The following is an 18,668-nucleotide window of genomic DNA, read 5'->3' as shown; positions in this document are numbered from 1 at the left end:
TCTCTCACACACACCCATCCCCCCCTCTCCTCTCTCTCTTTGTCTCACTTTGCCTCTCTCCTTTCCTCTCTATGTACTATTTAGGTCTTAATAGTGTGTGTGCACTAAAGCACATATGCAATAAAGTGCACACGTGCTATTAAGACTCAAATTTTAAAATACTTTAAATATCACGTACATGTTATAGCACATATACATTATTTAAAGTTTTGCATTCTACCAAGCCTAAGGCTTGGTTTTTCCTTGTCGATCCAACCCAAAGGTTTGGAGTTTATAAACTGGTCTAAGACATGTTTTACTACGAACATATAAAAAATGACTAATTCTTCTTGTGTGCTCTCCTTCAAGTTTTCTCATGGTTGAGCATTGATAAAATAAAGTTACATGACATTGTAGGTCTCTATGTTAGCTATATAACCATATAATTTATTTTTTATTTGAACTATTTCAAGCCTTTCAACTATAATTTCTTTTGAATCTATGTCCATTTTTTTTTTTCAAAAACCAACATGTACTAATTGAGCTGTAGATTTTAGCTTGTTCATTAAATTTTGCAACAACTTAGTTTTTTAGAAACTAGACTCCATTCTACACACTTCGAAAAAAAGAAGTTTTGATTTTAGATTAGTTTTCAATAATTTCTAGGGGGAGCACATAGATATTTCATGTTTTTAGAATGTGTCTAATTAAAAATTTCATTAAAAAAATACACATTATAAAATTACCCAAAAATATTGGGATAAACTACATAGTTTTAGATAACTTTTGACTAGAGTGATTAAAGAATTTCAAAAAAAAAAAAGTTAAAACTTTAGGGGGGGCACACTTTGTACCGTGTTATGTTTTTTTGGAATAAATTGTACCACTTTCTATGGCCCCCTTTTTTGAGGACCTAAAACTAAACCATTTTGAAAAAAAAAATAGTAGTTTAGAAACTAGATTGAAAGGACTACTACTTTTTTTTTTTTTTTTCGTATCTTAAAATTTTGAGCATAACTATCTTCGAGTTCTTGTTGAAGTTTAGAAATTTCTGATTTTAGAAAAAAGGTGTCCACTTATACCCCCCTTTTGGCACCACAACTTGGGGTACTTACCCCATAATGAAAGTTTAAAAGATATAAACATATATATTTTATTATATGTTTCAATAATTACAATGTTGAACTAAATATTATTCATCTTGAAGAATGCATACAAAAAAATTGTCATCTATGTTAAATTTTATAAAAATGTATAGTTTCATTTAGATTGATTGATTTAAAGATAAATGTTCTAGTCATTAAGATTGGTGTTGGCTAATCTCCAAAAAAAATGCACCAAAGACCAAAAAAAAAAAAAAAACCAAAGTCAAGCATTATTTTTTTCAGATTCACAAAAACATAGTGAAATTTTCTCAAAATTTTTGTTGCTTTCCATCACAAAATATACAAATCATGAATATTAAATGCTGAAATTTTCAAAAAAAATCATTGTTTTTTATTATTTTTTTGAAATTTAGTCAATGCTGCAATTTGTAGGGAAGATAGCTGCATCCTTTAAGATGTATTATGTCAATGTTTATTCTTCTTAAATTGTCACTAGATGAGCCAAAATATAAAAAATAATTTGAACAAAAACTGTATATAGTTGCTAATATTGATCCCAAAAAAAATTACAAATTCATCCTCTCATAAAAAGGAAAAAATAAAAGAAAAGATTGATAAGTAGGAGATAATTTCCATAGCAAGTCAAATTGTGATATTGCTATCAAGATTTAACAGTGTGATTTTGAGTCAAACTCATTGACCCATGTTTCATGAGCAGTGATTCAACATGAATCCATCTCTCATGAGAATAAATGGAACACTTGGCACTCATTAGATCTAGGTGATGCTCACAGGGATGAAGCACCAAGACTTCTTGGGAGGTCATCCATCCCAGTACTACTCTAGCTTGAGTGCACTTAACTACATAGTTTCCTCCATGGTTAAACCCAAGGCTTGCAATTGCATTTGAAAAACCTTCACCAAGTGTTGTGTCTTATGAACCATTCATTAGAAATCCCCTTAAGCTCATCAATTGATAAGTAGGAGATAATTTCCACAGCAAGTCAAATTGTGATATTGCTATCGTGACTTAACTGTATGATTTTGAGTCAAACTCATTGACCCATGCTTCATGAGTAGTGATTCAACATGAATACATCTCTCATGAGAATAAATAGAACACTTAGCACTAATTGGAACTAAGTGATGCTCATAGGGGTGAAGCACCAGGACTTCCCAGGAGGTCACCCATCCTAGTACTACTCCAGCATGAGTGCGCTTAACTATAGAGTTTCCTCCATGGTTAAACCCAAAGCTTGCAACCAGATTTTCAAAACCTTCACCAAGTGTTGTACCTAATGAACCATTCATTAGAAAGCCCCTTAATCTCATCAATCAATAAGTAGGAGATAATTTCCATAGCAAGTCAAATCATGGTATTGCTATCAAGATTTAACTGTGTGATTTTAAGTCAAACTCATTGACCCATGTTCCATGAGTAGTGATTCAACATGAATCCATCTCTTGTGAGAATAAATGGAACACTTATCACTCATTAGATCTAGGTGATGCTCACAGGGGTGAAGCATTAGGACTTCTTGGGAGGTCACCCATCTTAGTATTACTCTAGCCTAAGCACACTTAACTATAAAGTTCCCTCCATGGTTAAACCCAAAGCTTGCAACCACATTTGAAAAATGTTCACCAAGTGTTGTGCTTTATGAACGATTCATTAGAAAGCCCCTTAACCTCACCAATTGATAAGTAGGAGATAATTTCTAGAGTAAGTTGAATTATGATATTGCTATCAAGATTTAACTATGTGATTTTGAGTCAAACTCATTGACCCATGTTTCATGAGTAGTGATTCAACATGAATCCATCTCTCATGAGAATAAATGGAACACTCAGTACTCATTGATCTAGGTGATACTCACATAGGTGAAGCACTAGGACTTTCTGGGAGGTCACTCATCCCATTACTACTCCAGGCTGAGTGCGCTTAACTACAAAGTTTCCTCCATGGTTAAACCCAAAGCTTGCAAACACATTTGCAAAACCTTCACAAAGTGTTTTTCCTTATGAATCATTCATTAGAAAAGACTCCTAATTCAAGTATGCAATTAAACATAAATCTTATTTGATGTAAGGGAGAAATTGCTAGCACTTGCAAGCACAATTGGATTAGCGAATCAATATATAGTCAATTAAGGCTTTACTACTCACACAAAGATAAATAAATAATTAAATCTCAAAAATTGCTCTTGCAGCTAACTAAGCCAAGATCGCAAGCATGACAAGAGATGCAAACAACAACCCCAAAACATCTATCACCTGTGACATGTATCTTGCACTTGTCGGTGCTTGTGTAATGTTAACTAATAGAGATTGAGTGGCAAGAGTGGTGGGAGTGCCTGAACTACCAGCTAAAATGGTGACTACAATTTTCATACCTCCACTGTAGTGACTGGTAACTCCACAAATGAAATACCTCATCCCAGTAGTTGTCAATGAAATCTTTGTGTTATCGTTAGTGTACTTCTATGTTGGATTAGTTGTGAGGCACTAATCATAAGCTGACTTCTACACTTCCAACATGTCATGCAATGTGCTTGAATACATGAACATTATTTCATTACCATACCACAACAAATATTCCAAATGGATTAGAACGGGTATCATTATCATTAATTGTAAGGAGACAAAGGTGCAAAAAATCACTTCCTACACTAATCTTGAGAGGACAACTATGTAAATTCAACTAACTATTGTAGATATCTCAAGAAATGCATAATGGGTAAACATACAAAGTTGTGTCACCTTTCAAGCTGACTTATCAAAATGGCTAAATTTGATTATTTCCATCTAAATTTAAAAAAAATTTAAACATATGATCTAGATAAATTCATTCTAGCTAAGTTATATATGGTCTCACACTTTTCCAATTGGAAATGTCTATTAAATGCATGTTTTGTACTAGTTTATATCCAATTACTAAAGAAATGAAATAATTTCAGAAAAGTGGCATTTCAATAACTCTTGCTATTTTTTATGACAATTTTTTAATAACATATAAACACCATTTATAGAGCTTAGAGTCAAGAATTTTCTCATGTAGATTTTATATTGTTTTAATTAGATTTAGTATATTATAATTAAAAAATTCCATAACCATGTATTTTAACACTTAGAAAGATGTTGATTTCAATAAAGAAAAAATATTAAATCATATCAAAAATATCTAAAATATATATGATGTTCTAGAGGAGAGATTCCTCTTCTAGAATATATAATTTTTCTCTTGGTTAGAATATATTTGTTTTGAAAAATGTGGTGGGAGATGAAAACTATCATTTTCAGGTGAGTTGAACTTTCAATCCGTATAAATGAGAAAATATAGGTCTAAAACCAATTTTTATTTCTGATTGTTCTAGATATCTATGTTATCTATAACATAGTATGAGATCAAAGGGAAATAATTTTATTTCCATATAGTTTTGTGGTGGGAACTACACCCCTAATTTTTAGCATTTTTCAACACCTAAAAATTTATCTATAAAAATTAAAAAATATATCAATTCTTATTCCAAATAATTATTAAAAATTATAATCCTAAAACTTGTCCATTTCTAAACATTTTATTAATTTATTCATTTCCAAATTCAAAATAATAATACCAATTTTATGTCATTAAAGGTGAACGATTATACTTTTGTTAGCCTTTTCCTTTACAAAAGGGTGATGCCAGTTTATGCTTTTACCCTAATAATATAATCAAAATAACAATGAACAAATAACACAATGATTACCGTGGGAAAACCCTTCCGGCAGAAAAACTCCACCCTCCAAAACCCGCACAATCTATTCTCAAATCAAGAAGATTACAATACACTTACAATGCAAGTTCTAACAAGAGCGCATCACCACAACTCAAACTCAAACTCAAACTCAAACTTAGAGAGACTCCTTCTAGCACCCAGTCTTGCAAATAGAATTTGATGATTCAAACACCTTCCCAAGCCCTCCTTTTATAGTGATTTATAACTTGGAAACCATTTCTGGTCTTACAAAACCATTGGCCAAAATCATGGGCAAAACAGCCATGCCACATGTTACCCACTTGTCATTTGTAACTCCAAGAATAGCATTTTCGTCCATAATTATATCCTCTAGATTAGACCACCATAAAAGTCATATAACGAGTTGTTTATACTCTTAAAATAACCTTCCTATATTGTACTAGGGACAAGACACATTTTTAACAACTCATACACCTTTTTCCAACTCATAAACATGTGGAAGACTAACACAAACAAATTTTAGAATTTTTGGAAAAAGCTTGCAAGGTTGAGGCACAATTCTCAACATTCTCCCACTTGTCAAACACCTTGCAAGAGACAGGAGATCCAAAGTGTCATGTATTTAGATGCTAGGGGCCAAGAGACTCATAGACTTTGAGCACCATCTAAAATTCTCTATGCTCATGGGCTTAGTTAATGCATCAACAACATTTACCAAAGTCTCCACCTTCTCCAGCTTCACCTTGTCATCCTCAACCATATCTATCACAAAATGATATTGTACATCAATGTGCTTTCTCCTAGCACGAAATGTTTGATTCTTTGCTAGGCATATTGCACTTTGACTGTCACTATAAATTGTCACTGCACCCTATTTGAACTCTATATCTAAACATAGTCTCTTTAGCCTGCAAGGTTCCTTGTAGGTATGACTAGCTACCATATACTCTGCCTCTATAGTGGAAAAAAAAACCACAACTTGTCACTTTCTCATCCAACTGATTTTTCCACCAAATAATGTAAACACATATGCACTAGTGGATCTTTTATCAAGATTGCCATCCTAGTCTGAATCCACATAGCCTTGAATATCCAAGGAATGCTCATTTCCTATTCCATGGAAATATATAGAGTACTCTAAGGTACCCCGAAAGTATCTAAAAAAAACTTTTTATTGCATCCCAATGTGCTCTTCTTGGATTAGACATGGAACAAGAAAGTACTCCCACTGCTTAGGCAATGTTTGGTCTTGCACGAACCATAGTATACATCAAACTTCCAACTATTGGAAATATAAGAAGAGTAATTGAGAGGGGAGGGGTGAATTAGTTACCACAAAAATAAATCTCAGATCCCTTAGATGTTAGTACAAAATGCAAATAGATAACTAATTACTGTTGAAGCTCGGTAAATACATAGAATGTTGTAACTCAGTAATAACTGGATTAGCTTAGTAAATGATTATCATGTAAACCTTTAGATGTTATTAGTGATTATCATTACTTTTAACTTAGTTGCAAATATATAAAACAAATAGCATGAACACATTTGACACTAGGATTTAATGTGGAAACCCAATTTGGGAAAAACCGTTAATAACAACTAGTTACTAATTTTCACTCTTCTAAAGTGATCCCTATTAGGAGCTAACCTTGTTAAAGGTTACAAAACACACTGTTAAGTGTGGCCCTATTAAAGAATTTAATCACCCTATTAGAAGTGGCCTTGTTAGAGGTCTTGAGAACAATTTAATGGAATTGCCACCTTGTTAGAGGATTTTCAAATAGTTGTTAAGTCAACTCTATTAAGAGATTTAGATCACTGCTACAATGGTTAGAGAGTAACAATGAGATGACCTATTTTGAATTCAACTAAATTACTAATTTTAGATCTCTATTCTAACTTGTACTTGATCCTTCCTGATTGAATCCAACTTTTCTCCTCGACAAAGATATTTTTCTTATCCTTCAAATTTGCTTCCTCTTCTCATCATTAAATCTTCAATCACATCTTCATAACTTTCACTTACACACTTTAAAATCACAACTTGACCTTATACTTATATCTTCCACTTTGTCAAGTTAGCTCAAATACAACTTAGAATAATTAACATTCATCACCTTAGTTAGCTAGAATCAATAGATAAATCAATTAATCTTAATACAACAAAATAAAAAAATCCTTTGTTAGCCGACCCAACTTAGTAGAAACTAACTCATAAATGATTTCCTTTGTTAACAAATAGAAGCTCAGTTAACACTGCAAACTCACAAAAATCCTTCGTCAACCGAGTGAGCTTAGTTAGCACTGGTTCCATCCAACTTTCCTTTGATACCCGAGTGAGCTTGATTAACACTCGCTTTCTATAAATTTTCCTTTCACACCCAAGTGAACTTGGTAGACACTACCTTCTAAACTGGGCAAACACAGGAATGCTTAGTAGACATAGAGAATTGTCTTCACTACCTGAGTGAGCTTGACATATACTATTTGATAATGATATGACATTTTTGTAACATCAATGACAACACACAATTAAGCAATTGTATCCAACAATCTCCCTCTTTGGTATTTATGGCAGCGCAACATGTCATAGCACAATGAAATTTTGAATTTTAGACTTGAGACCTCCCTCTATCAGTATGACCTCTTCCGTTTATTGGACTTTGGCTGCAAAAACTGTTACCAAGTTCATTTAGAACATTCTCCCTCTTTCAACATACTTCTTCATTGGGAGACTTCTCCCTCTCTGATTTCTAACTTTATTCAAGTTCCAAAAATTTCTTAGAAGAGATATGACAACAAAATTCTCCCTCTTTGACAACACATGCGAAAGATAATAATTCTATAAATACCAATGTACCTTAAGTACTGATTCATCTACAATATGCCCTTGCCAATTTTTCACCAACTTATTGATCTTCAACAGGCTCTAGTTGATGCATTCACTAAACTTTATTTAGTGAATTTTAGATAGGGGAATGACCCCTGGCTTACTCTTAGATATAGAAATGCATCCTTAGGTAATGGCTTGGTGAATATGTTTGCAATTTGTTCCTTTATGTTCACATATTCCAATCTAACTTCTTTATCTTCCACTAACTCTCTTAAGAAGTGATATTTTATAGCAATATGGTTTTTTTGGAGTGCATTACTAGATTCTTTGATATATTGATTGCACTAGTGTTATCACAATATATGACAACTAGATCTTTGATCTCTACCTTCATTCCTTCCAATAGTTGTTTGAACCAGACAATGTTAGAACAATTGATTGTTCTTGCTACATATTTTGCCTCTGTTGTGGATTGAGATGTACAATTTTTCTTCTTTGTTGTCCAAGATACTAGTCTATTACCAAGAAAGAATGCTCCAACACTAGTTTTTTTTCTATCATCAAGACTTCCTACCTGGTCAGTATCAGTAAACACTTTCAAGTCCAAATTGCCTCCAAGTTTATAGCATAAACCATAGTCTTCAGTACCTATCAGATATCTCATAATTCTCTTGACTGCCATCATGTGATTTTCCTTAGAATTTGTTGAGAATCTTGCCACTATTCCAACTACTAGAGTAATATGAGGCCTTGTGTGTACTACATAATGCAATTTTCCAATCATTGATCTATAAGTGGTCTTATCTACTTCTTTGGAATCATCATTTTTGGAAAGCTTATGTCAAATATACATAGTTGTTCCAATTGTTCTTGAATCTTCCATTCCAAATTTCTTTAGTATCTCCATAGTCAATACCTTCTTCTTGAGTACAATCTTTGCACACTAATCTTGCTTTATTTCTTAATACTTTTCCATCTTCATTTAACTTATTTCTGAATGCCCATTTTGTACCAATTATATTTTTATCCTTGGGTCTAGGAACAAGAGTCCAAGTTTTGTTCTTTTCTATATGTTCTATCTTTTCATTAATTGCTTCAATCCAACTTTCATTTTCTAGAGCATCTTTAACACTTCTAGGTTCAAATTCAAAAAGTAAAAATGTACCTTTTAATTTGCTTCTTGTCATTGCTCCATCTGATTTATCTCAAATGATATGATCAAGTGCATGATATCTTTTGACATATCTTGCTAACATAGGTTCCTTGGTCTTTGAATGAGTTCTGCCATCTTCTTCTTGAATTTTAGTTTAAAGCTTGGGTCCTTCTATCTATGACTTAGGTCCATTAAGCTCAGTTTGAACTAACTTAGTAGCCTCTAATTGTGACTCAGGTCCTTGTAGCTCAGGTTGCACTATTTGCAATTGATAACTATTGGAGTTTCTAGGGACTCAAGAGATGAAGCTTCTTTCCTCTCAAATAGATTTGGCAAAGTATCAAGTTCATAATAAATAAATCTTCTATAATCTTCAAGTTCCTTGTCACTTTATTCTTCACTCTTTTCTACAAATTCATCAATTTTGACATGTGCACTTTCTATAATTTTGTGAGTAGACAAATTCAAACATCTGTATGCTTTACTTCTGTAGGAGTATCCTAGAAATATGCCATCATCACCTTTTACATCAAATTTTCCTTTTGTAGATTCTTTCAGTATATAACATTTTCTACCAAATACTTTCAAGTAACTTACATTAGGTTTGTAGCCATACCATAGCCGATAAGGTGCCTTGTTTGAATCTTTCTTCAACTTAACTCTATTCAAGGTATGTACTGCAATGTTGATAGCTTCCTTTCAATATTTGAGAGCAAAATTCTTTTCAATCATTAGGATTCTTGCACAATCCATGATAGATCTATTTTTTCTTTTTGCTATAACATTCTACTATAGTGTACTAGGGGCTGATACTTGTCTTTTGGTTCCTCTTTCAATGCAAAAATTATTGAATTCATGGGAGATGAATTCACCACCTCTATTTGATTTTAAGCATTTCAACTTCTTTCTAGTTTCTTTTTCTACTCTTACCAGATACCACTTTGTTGGTGTAAATACATACTTTACTATTTACACTTACTTAAGTTTACTTAGGTTAATGCATTATTTTATTATTTTGCAATATTTTATAATTTTTATTTGTGAGGCACTTAGGAGTTTGCACACCTTGTTAGTTGTCATGTTGACAACATAGGAGTACACAACTCTATTTAAGCACATGGTGTCTACAACACTATTTTGCGTGTCCCACCCTTGTAGACTTATCCTCTCATCACCGCACTTACTTCCGTGCTTAATGGAGGATAATCCATATCTGGTGGACATGTGCTTGGTTGTATGACACATTATGATGCTAACTTCTATGCATTCTAAAAGCTCTCCTGAGGCCTTTATATATAGGCACTCCTAGTGTACTACGAGGAACCAAGTTATTGAATACATTGTTATTCTAATGATACTCTCTCTCTTGTTGGTCTACTATGTGCTTGTGTTTGAGTTCTTAGTTCCTAGGTGAATTTTGCTCTTAGGCAAATTCTTACACACTTGAATTTTTGAAAGGCTTATGATTTTCCTTTTAGGTACACTACTATCATCATTTTAGAGTAGTCATCAACAAAAAGAATGAATTTTTTTTCTCCACTATAGCTTTCTATTCCAATAGGTCCACATAAATCTGTATGAATAATTTCCAAGATTTCTTTTGATTGATAGTCTTTTCTTTTGAAGCTAGTTTTTCCCATCTTACCAATTTGGTAATTCTTGCATAGACCCATGTCAAGCTTCTTCAAATTAGGAATACCTCTTACTCTACTATGTTTTCTCATCTTAACTAGATTATAAAAATTCACATGACATAGCCTTTTGTGCCATAACCAACTTTCCTCTATTTGAGCAATAAAACATGAACAATCACCAAGATCAAGATAAAATAGATTACTTTTTGTTTGCTTGCCAAATCCAACCAAATTTCCTTTCCCATCCAGCAGTTTGGCCTGTCCACTCATGAATTCTACCTTGAATCCAATGTTATTCAGTTGTACCACATTCAATAGATTATTCTTTCATCCTTCAACCCAATAATCATTGTCACATAAAAGTTCTTTAGTCAAGACGATACTACCATATATTATTTTTGCTAACAAGAGAGATAATTGACATCTTATCTCCTTCATCATTAGATTAATCTTTCACAACAATATATACCATTTCATCTTCACTATTATCAAAATCTTTAGTTGTAAAACAAGATTTCTTACTTTTATCCTTGAAGCTCTTGTAGTTCTTGAAGTCCTTCTTGCCTTTATGCTTAATTCTTTTCTTCTCATCCTTAATTTTATTGTTTGGACACCTAGCAACAATGTGACCAATTTCTTCACAAGAAAAGCAGATCAAAGGAACTTTGCCTTTGTATTTTCCTCTTATTTTGGAATACTTCCTTGCAATAATGGGTTCAACAATTTCAAGATCACTGTCTAAACTTTCTTCTGATGATCCATCTTCTCCACTTCCTAATTGACTAGACTTTGAATTTTTACCTTTTTATTTGAGTGAGAGTTTAACTTTAAATTCTGATTCAATATTGTTTGAAGCAGGAACATAGTTATCATAATTGTCTAATTCAAAAGTTGTCAATCTTTCAACTAAAGCATCCAAGCCTATTTTATTATTTGGATCACATCTCATTTCTTGAATAGTAGATACTCTAATTGCATAAATAGGAAGAAAATTTCTAAGCACTTTACTTCCAACAATTTTGTCCTTAATGTCTCCTCCAGATGCTTTGATTGCACTTACACTAGCCTTGATTTTTTCCACATATTTTTCAATGTTTTCATCTTCCCTCATTCTCATTTGATCAAATTGTCCTCTAAGGCAATCTGCTTTGGCTCTTCTTACATTGTCATCTCCTCCATAGATATCTTTCAGTTTGTTCCACATTTCAAAAGTAGTTTTGCAATCTTTTACCCCATCAAATTCAGCATAACTGAGAGTAGATGCAATGTCAATCATCATGATATTATGATTCTTCTTTTTAGTAATGTCTTCAACTGATAATGTTCCAGTGGGGGTATTATAATCAACATCAAGATACTTGCAACTTGAATCACTGATGGTAGCCAGATGTAGGCTCATAAGTCCTTGCCATGCTGCAAAATTATCTCTATTCAGCTTGGGAATCTGTCTTTTGTAAGACATCCTGATCTTTAGCTAATGTCCTTGAAACCTTCTCTACAAGAACCAAAAGCTCTTATAAAAATTGTTGGAAATATAAGAGGAGTAACTAAGAGGGGATGGGTGAATTAGTTACTACAAAAATAAATCCCAAATCCCTTAGATGTCAGTACAAAATGCAAACAGATAACTGATTACTGCTGAAGCTCAGTAAATGCACAGAATGTTGTAACTTGGTAATAACTGGATTAGCTTGGTAAGTGATTATCATATAAACCTTTAGATGTTATATGTGATTATAATTACTTTAACTTAGTTGCAAATATATAAAAGAAATAACATGAACACATTTGACACCAAGATTTAACGTGGAAATCCAATTTTCGTAAAACCATCAATAGTAACTAGTTACTAATTTTCACTCTTCTAAAGTGAGCCCTATTAGGAACCAACCTTGTTAAAGGTTACAAAACACACTGTTAGGTGTGACCCTATTAAATAATTTAATCACCCTATTAGGAGTGGCCTTGTTAGAGGTCTTGAAAATAATTCAATGGAATTTCCACCTTGTTAGAGGATTTGCAAATAGCTATTAAGCAAACTCTATTAAGAGATTTAGATCACTACAAAAATTGTTAGAGAATAATAATGACATGACCTAATTTTAATGTAACTAAATTATTATTTTAGATCTCTATTCTGGCTTGTACTTGATCCTTCCTAATCGAATATAGCTTTTCTTCTCCACAAGGATATTCTTCTTATCCTTCAAATTTTCTTCCTCTTCTCATCATTAAATCTTCATAACTCACACTTACACACTTTGAAATCACAAGTTGACCTTATAGTTATATCTTCCACTTTGTCAAGTCAACTCAAATACAACTTAGAATAATCAATATTCGTCACCTTAGTCGGTTGGAATTGATAGATAAATCAATTAAGCTTAATACAAAAAAATAAGAAAATCCTTCATTAGTTGACCTAGCTTAGTAGAAACTAACTCAGAAATGATTTCCTTTGTTAACCAACAAAAGCTCAGTTAACACTGCAAACTCATGAAAATCCGCTAGCAACTGAGTGAGCTCAATTAGCACTAGTTCCATCCAAGTTTCCTTTGTTACTCAAGTGAACTCAGTTAACGGTCACTTTCTACAAATTTTCCTTTGACACTCAAGTGATCTCTATAGACACTACCTTCTAAACTAGGCAAACATAGGAATGCTCAGTCGATACTAAGAACTATCTTCACTTCTCAAGCGAGCTCAACATTTACTAATTGATAATGATATGACATTTGTGTAACATCAAAGACAACACACAATTAACCAATTGTATCCAACCCCAATAGCACTCTGATATGGTACTTGACTCATCTCTTTCATCTCCAATGGGGATGTAGGACACTGTAAGCTAGAAAGCTTTGTTCCCATAGTAATAGGAACACTCAATGGTCTGGAATCTTACATATTGAACCTTCTTAGAATATTACTAGCAATCTTACTCTGACCTAGCCAAAGCTTTCTATTTTATCTATCTCTTATAATCTCCATTCCAAGAATGTACCTTGTTGCACCAAGATCTTTCATTTCAAACTTTGCTAAGAGTTGAAATTTTAATTCTACAATCAAAACTTTTCGTTTGCCAATAAACAACATATCATCAATATATAAGGAAATAACCAAGAAATTATCACCATCAAACTTTTAATATATACAGTGATAAGATTTAGATCGTACAAATCCCAAACTCAATACATATGTATCAAGCTTCTAGTGCCACATCCTAGGACTTTGTTTTAAACCATACAAGTATTTCTTCAATTTACAAACCAAATGACTTTTACCTTTCACCACAAAGTGCTCTAGATGTGTCATATAAATTTCTTCCTCCAAAGCTCCATGAAGGAAAGCTGTCTTCACATCCATCTGCTCAACTTCTAGATTATAAGCTACTACAATAGAAAGAAAAAATCAAATGAATTCCATTTTTTCTGTAGGAGAAAAAATTTCACCATAATTAATTCTTGCAACTTAGGAGTAACCTTTTGCAACCAATCGTGCTTTTTACTTCTCAATGCTTCCATCTAAACCCAAATTCCTTTTGAACACCCATTTACAACCAACATGCTTCTATCCTTTAGGCAATGGTACAAGGTCCCATGTGTCATTCCTCTTAAGAGTTGTCATCTCTTCTTCCATCACTATTTTCTAGGGACCTGAATCATTCATACCAAGAGCCTCTTCTACAAATTTTGGTTTATCAATATTAGCATTCAAAGCAAATATACACCTTCAATCATTAGGAGAATATCCATACCTTTCCAGTGCTTTCCTCTGTCTACTAGACCTTCGAACAAGATCTGGTTCAAGCTCATGATCATTTTCTCCTTCTTCCTCTAATGATTTAGAACTGGTAGAGATCTCTTCAACATCTTGTCTTTCTAAGGGCCTTAATTCAACTTTCTCAAGTGTAGCAGGAAGTTGAATCACATCTTTCTTTTCTTCCATCTGTTCTAACTATACTGCAATAGAAAAGGCTTAGTTTCTCTAAATATAATACTTCTAGAGTTAAAATTTTTGTGCAATAGGATCCTAAAGCTTGTATCCTTTTACACCATAACTATATTCGATGAAGATACATTTAATATCATTGTTATCCAATTTTTTCCACTTCTCCTTTGACACATGAGCATATGCCTCACAACCAAAAACTCTTAGATGTCTAAGTGAAGGCTTGTGGCTTGACCATGCTTTCATTGGTGTCTTATCAACAAGAGCTAGTGTAGAAGACCTATTTATCAGGTAGGAGGCAGTGGCTACAACTTTAGCCCAAAACTTTGGTTCCAATCCAGCTCCACTCAACATACTCCTAGCCTTTACCATCAAGGTCTTGTTCATTCTTTCTGCAACTCCATTCTATTGTGGAGAATATGGAATTGTCTTCTATCTCTTAATGCCACAATCTTTACAAAATATGTCAAAATCATTGCAGTGAAATTCACCGCCATTATCAATTCTCAAACACTTTATCTTCTTTCTAGTCTACAACTCAACCATTGCTTTAAATTCTTTGAAATTACTAAAAACTTTAGCTTTACTCCTAAGGAAATAAACCCCATCTTCTAGTGAAATCATCAATAAAAGAAACATAATAAACTGATCTACCCATAGAAGGAACATCAACTGGACCAAATACATCTAAATGGATTAGATCCAAAATACATGAGGACTTATGAGAACTTGAGTTAAACTAAACACCGTTTTGCTTACCATAGATACAATGCTCACAAAAATCAAACTCAAGATTGTATTAATTCAACCCATCAACAAGGTTTTTATTTTTTAAGGTTTGTAGACCCTTCTCACCTATGTGACCAAGTCTCTGGTGCCATAACATAGTCTTCTCTACATGTAACTTTGATTCAATAGGTAGAGCACCCTTGGGTACCCAAAAACCATGACCATCTGTTGAAAGAGAAACCCTCTCCTTCTCCAAAAAAGTAGTCCTCTTTACAAATCTTATTAGAAGTACTATTGCACTCAACCGTGCATGCATCAAGTTGGTACAATGCACCCAATCTGCTTCCTTTTTCCATTATCATAGCACCTCTCACCATTTTCACACTTGCTTCAAAAAACTATACATAGACACCCACATCTATTACTTTGCTATCAGATAACAAATTCCTCACTAGTCCCAAGATATGCAAGACACTATCAAATCTACTAATTCTACCATCATAAAATTTCACACGAATACTTCCACGACCAATAATATCAAGAACTGCGCTATCAACCGAATACACCTTATCACCATCAAACATTCCATAGTTACTAAACTAATTTCTATTAGGAGTCATGTGAAGAGATGCATTTGAGTCTTGTCACCTGCATGAGTGGCCAAGGCTGCGATGAAAACATCTCCATCTTCCTTCTTGGACTTAAAATCAAAATCTTTCTTCTTCTTCTTTTTCTTCTTCTCCTCTTTACAATCCTTTTGGAAATGTCTAGGTTTTCCATAATTCCAGCCAATCACCTTGGATTTACTAGGATATTTTTATCTCTCCTTATTCTTGGACTTAGAATGGCCATGCTACTTTTTGTTCTTGCCTCTTTCTTTTGGACTTCATCAAACACTCAAAGACTCTTTGGCATTTAAAGAGACCTTCATTCTCATCTCCTCAAAAAGTAGAGAACCAACAACCTCCTCCATCTTCAAGACAACTAAAGTTCTCCCTATGGCCATAACAAGGCTATCCCATGAGTCTGGCAATGAACATAGCAAGATTTGGTACCTTTCTTCTTCATCCATTGAAACTCCAACTAAGGTCAACTGAGTCATCAACATATTAAAATGTTCAAGATGCTCAAAAATTCATCCACCTTCCATTCTAAAGGAATACAACTTCTTCCTCAAGAAAATATTATTGACAAGTGATTTTTCTTGATAGATCTCACTTAGCTTCTTCCAAAGCTTCTTAGTGGTAGGTTCTTCATGAACATTAATCACAATCAAGTCTGCAAGACACAATCTAATGAGGCCTTTAGCTTTTCTGTCTGTCACATCATATTGTGTAGCTAAAGTTAGATCTATGGGCCTCAACTTATTCTCATCAATTGCATCCCATGTATCTTGATCAATCAATAGATCTTCCATCTTTAGATTCCACATCTCAAATTTTGTGCCAAAAAAATTCTCCACGTCAATCCTCCCTGATATGCTTGCCATCTTTACAATCCTATAACACAAAAATGAAAAACCTCTACACATTCTCCCACTCAAACCTTGATTAGCTCAAAAAACCTTACACCCAACAAATAGAACCAAAACTGGCCAAGCTCTAATACATCTTGTAAGGAAGCAAAGGTGTGCAGAATTGCTTCTTACACTAATCTTGAGAGGACAATTATGAAAATTCAACTAACTATTGTAGAGATCTCAAGAAATGCATAGTAATATAATCAAAATAACAATGAACACATAACACAATGATTATTGTGGGGAAACCCTTCTAGGAGAAAAACCACACCCTCCCAAACCTACACAATGTATTCTCAAATCAAGTAGATCACAATACACTTGCGATGCAAGTTCTTATAGGAGTGCATCACCACAACTCAAACTTGGACTTGGAATCAGAGAGACTTCTTCTATTACCCAGTCTTGCAAATATAACTCAATAATTCAAACACCTCCCCAAGCCCTCCTTTTATAGTGATTTACAACTTGGAAACCATTTGTGGTCTTACAAAACCATGGGCCAAAACCATGGGAAAAATAGTCGTACCACATGTTACCCACTTGTCATTTGTAACTCCAAGAATAGTATTTTCATCCATAATTGTGTCCTCTAGTTTAGAACCCCATAAAAGTCATATAATGAATTATTTATACTCTAAAAATAGCCTTCCTATATTGTACTAGAGACAAAACACATTTTTAACAACTCATGTACACCTTTTTCCAACTCATAAACATGTAGAGAACTACCACAAACAAATTCTAGAATTTTTTGAAAAAAGCTTGCAAGGTTGAGGCACAATTCTCAACATTAATATCATTCTAATAATTATTAATATGAAAGGAAATATGAAGGAATCTAAAGACTCAAAAGTGTATAGTTATATACCCAAGGTGTTTCCCATAAGGAATGTTTTGGTGGAAGCCCAAGTCATATAATTTACACCAAATCCCCACTTTTGGGTGTCTCTCACTATGAAGTCTATGGCCCCTATAGATTAATAATGATAAGATGCACACAAAACTAACAGAGCTGCCATTAGTGCAAATGGAAGACCCATTGTTGCAAATCGAAGACCACAAAAAGGAAATGATTTAATGCCCACTTCCTTTAATTTGTATAGAATTAATTGAAAGAGGTTTGTGAAGAATGGAGGAGAGAAGACATGATTATATAGTGTTAATGTATCTAAGAAAGGAAGAAGAAAGATTCAAATGGAGATACATCAAAAATGGCAATGGAATTTCAAGTGCTTTTTAACTACTTTGAATGACTATCGTGCTACTTTATATTTTAAAAAATAGTGTTTATGTTCAATTTTAAATAAGTCGTTGCTTCTATGTTTCTTTTGACACGTTCATTTATCATTGATTTGGCCATGTTTAAGTATTCGTGAGCTTGCTTAATTTTTTATTGTTTGTTTGGTGAAGGAAATTTATATTACTTTATTAGAATTGTCCAAGTTGTTTAGGAAGTATTCCATGGCTTTTATTGATAGACCTTTTCTTCCTCTTTAGTAATTCAATAATGGCCTACATTATTTGTTTAAAAAATACTAGCAATTGCACTTATGTGTGCAGTGGGTACATGGATGTCATGTGGAAGATCAGTTTGACAAAATTGTGGATCAATTTTTGCATACATTAGTGAAGTATGTGAGACAAATATTAGATTATTAAATAGAAGATGATGTCATTTTTCCAACAAAGGTCTCAATAGACAAGTGATAGCTTTCAATTATAACTAAAAACACCCACATACACACTTAATTAACATCTTTCTCTCTCTATTGTGCTATCTCACCACACACACACATACTCTATATATGTATCTTTGTTCTCTCCCTCTATCCTTCTTTATATCTCTATCTTCTATCTCCCTCTTTCTTACTCACTCCTCCTCTAACTCTAGATATATCTCCTTTTGGCACCCTCTTCTTGGACATCAAATCCAAAACTTTATTTTCATTTTCATCTTGTTTTGGATGTCTCTTACACTTTTCTCCTTCACATGTGATCTCATAAAAATCTATAATTGC

General features: G+C 33.3%; 1 pseudogene; it reads right to left on the bottom strand.

Moving 5' to 3' along the window:
• Nucleotides 1–3,299: 3,299 nt before the first annotated feature.
• On the bottom strand, nt 3,300–17,690 carry LOC149570971 (stellacyanin-like; annotated as a pseudogene).
• Between the last annotated feature and the right edge of the window lie 978 nt (nt 17,691–18,668).

Source organism: Cupressus sempervirens, chromosome 2 (assembly GCF_028749045.1).
Source record: "Cupressus sempervirens isolate cs-2001-9-10 chromosome 2, ASM2874904v1, whole genome shotgun sequence".
Lineage (NCBI taxonomy): Eukaryota > Viridiplantae > Streptophyta > Pinopsida > Cupressales > Cupressaceae > Cupressus > Cupressus sempervirens.
Note: the sequence above shows the minus strand (reverse complement) of the source record. Positions and strands in the feature narration are given on the sequence as shown.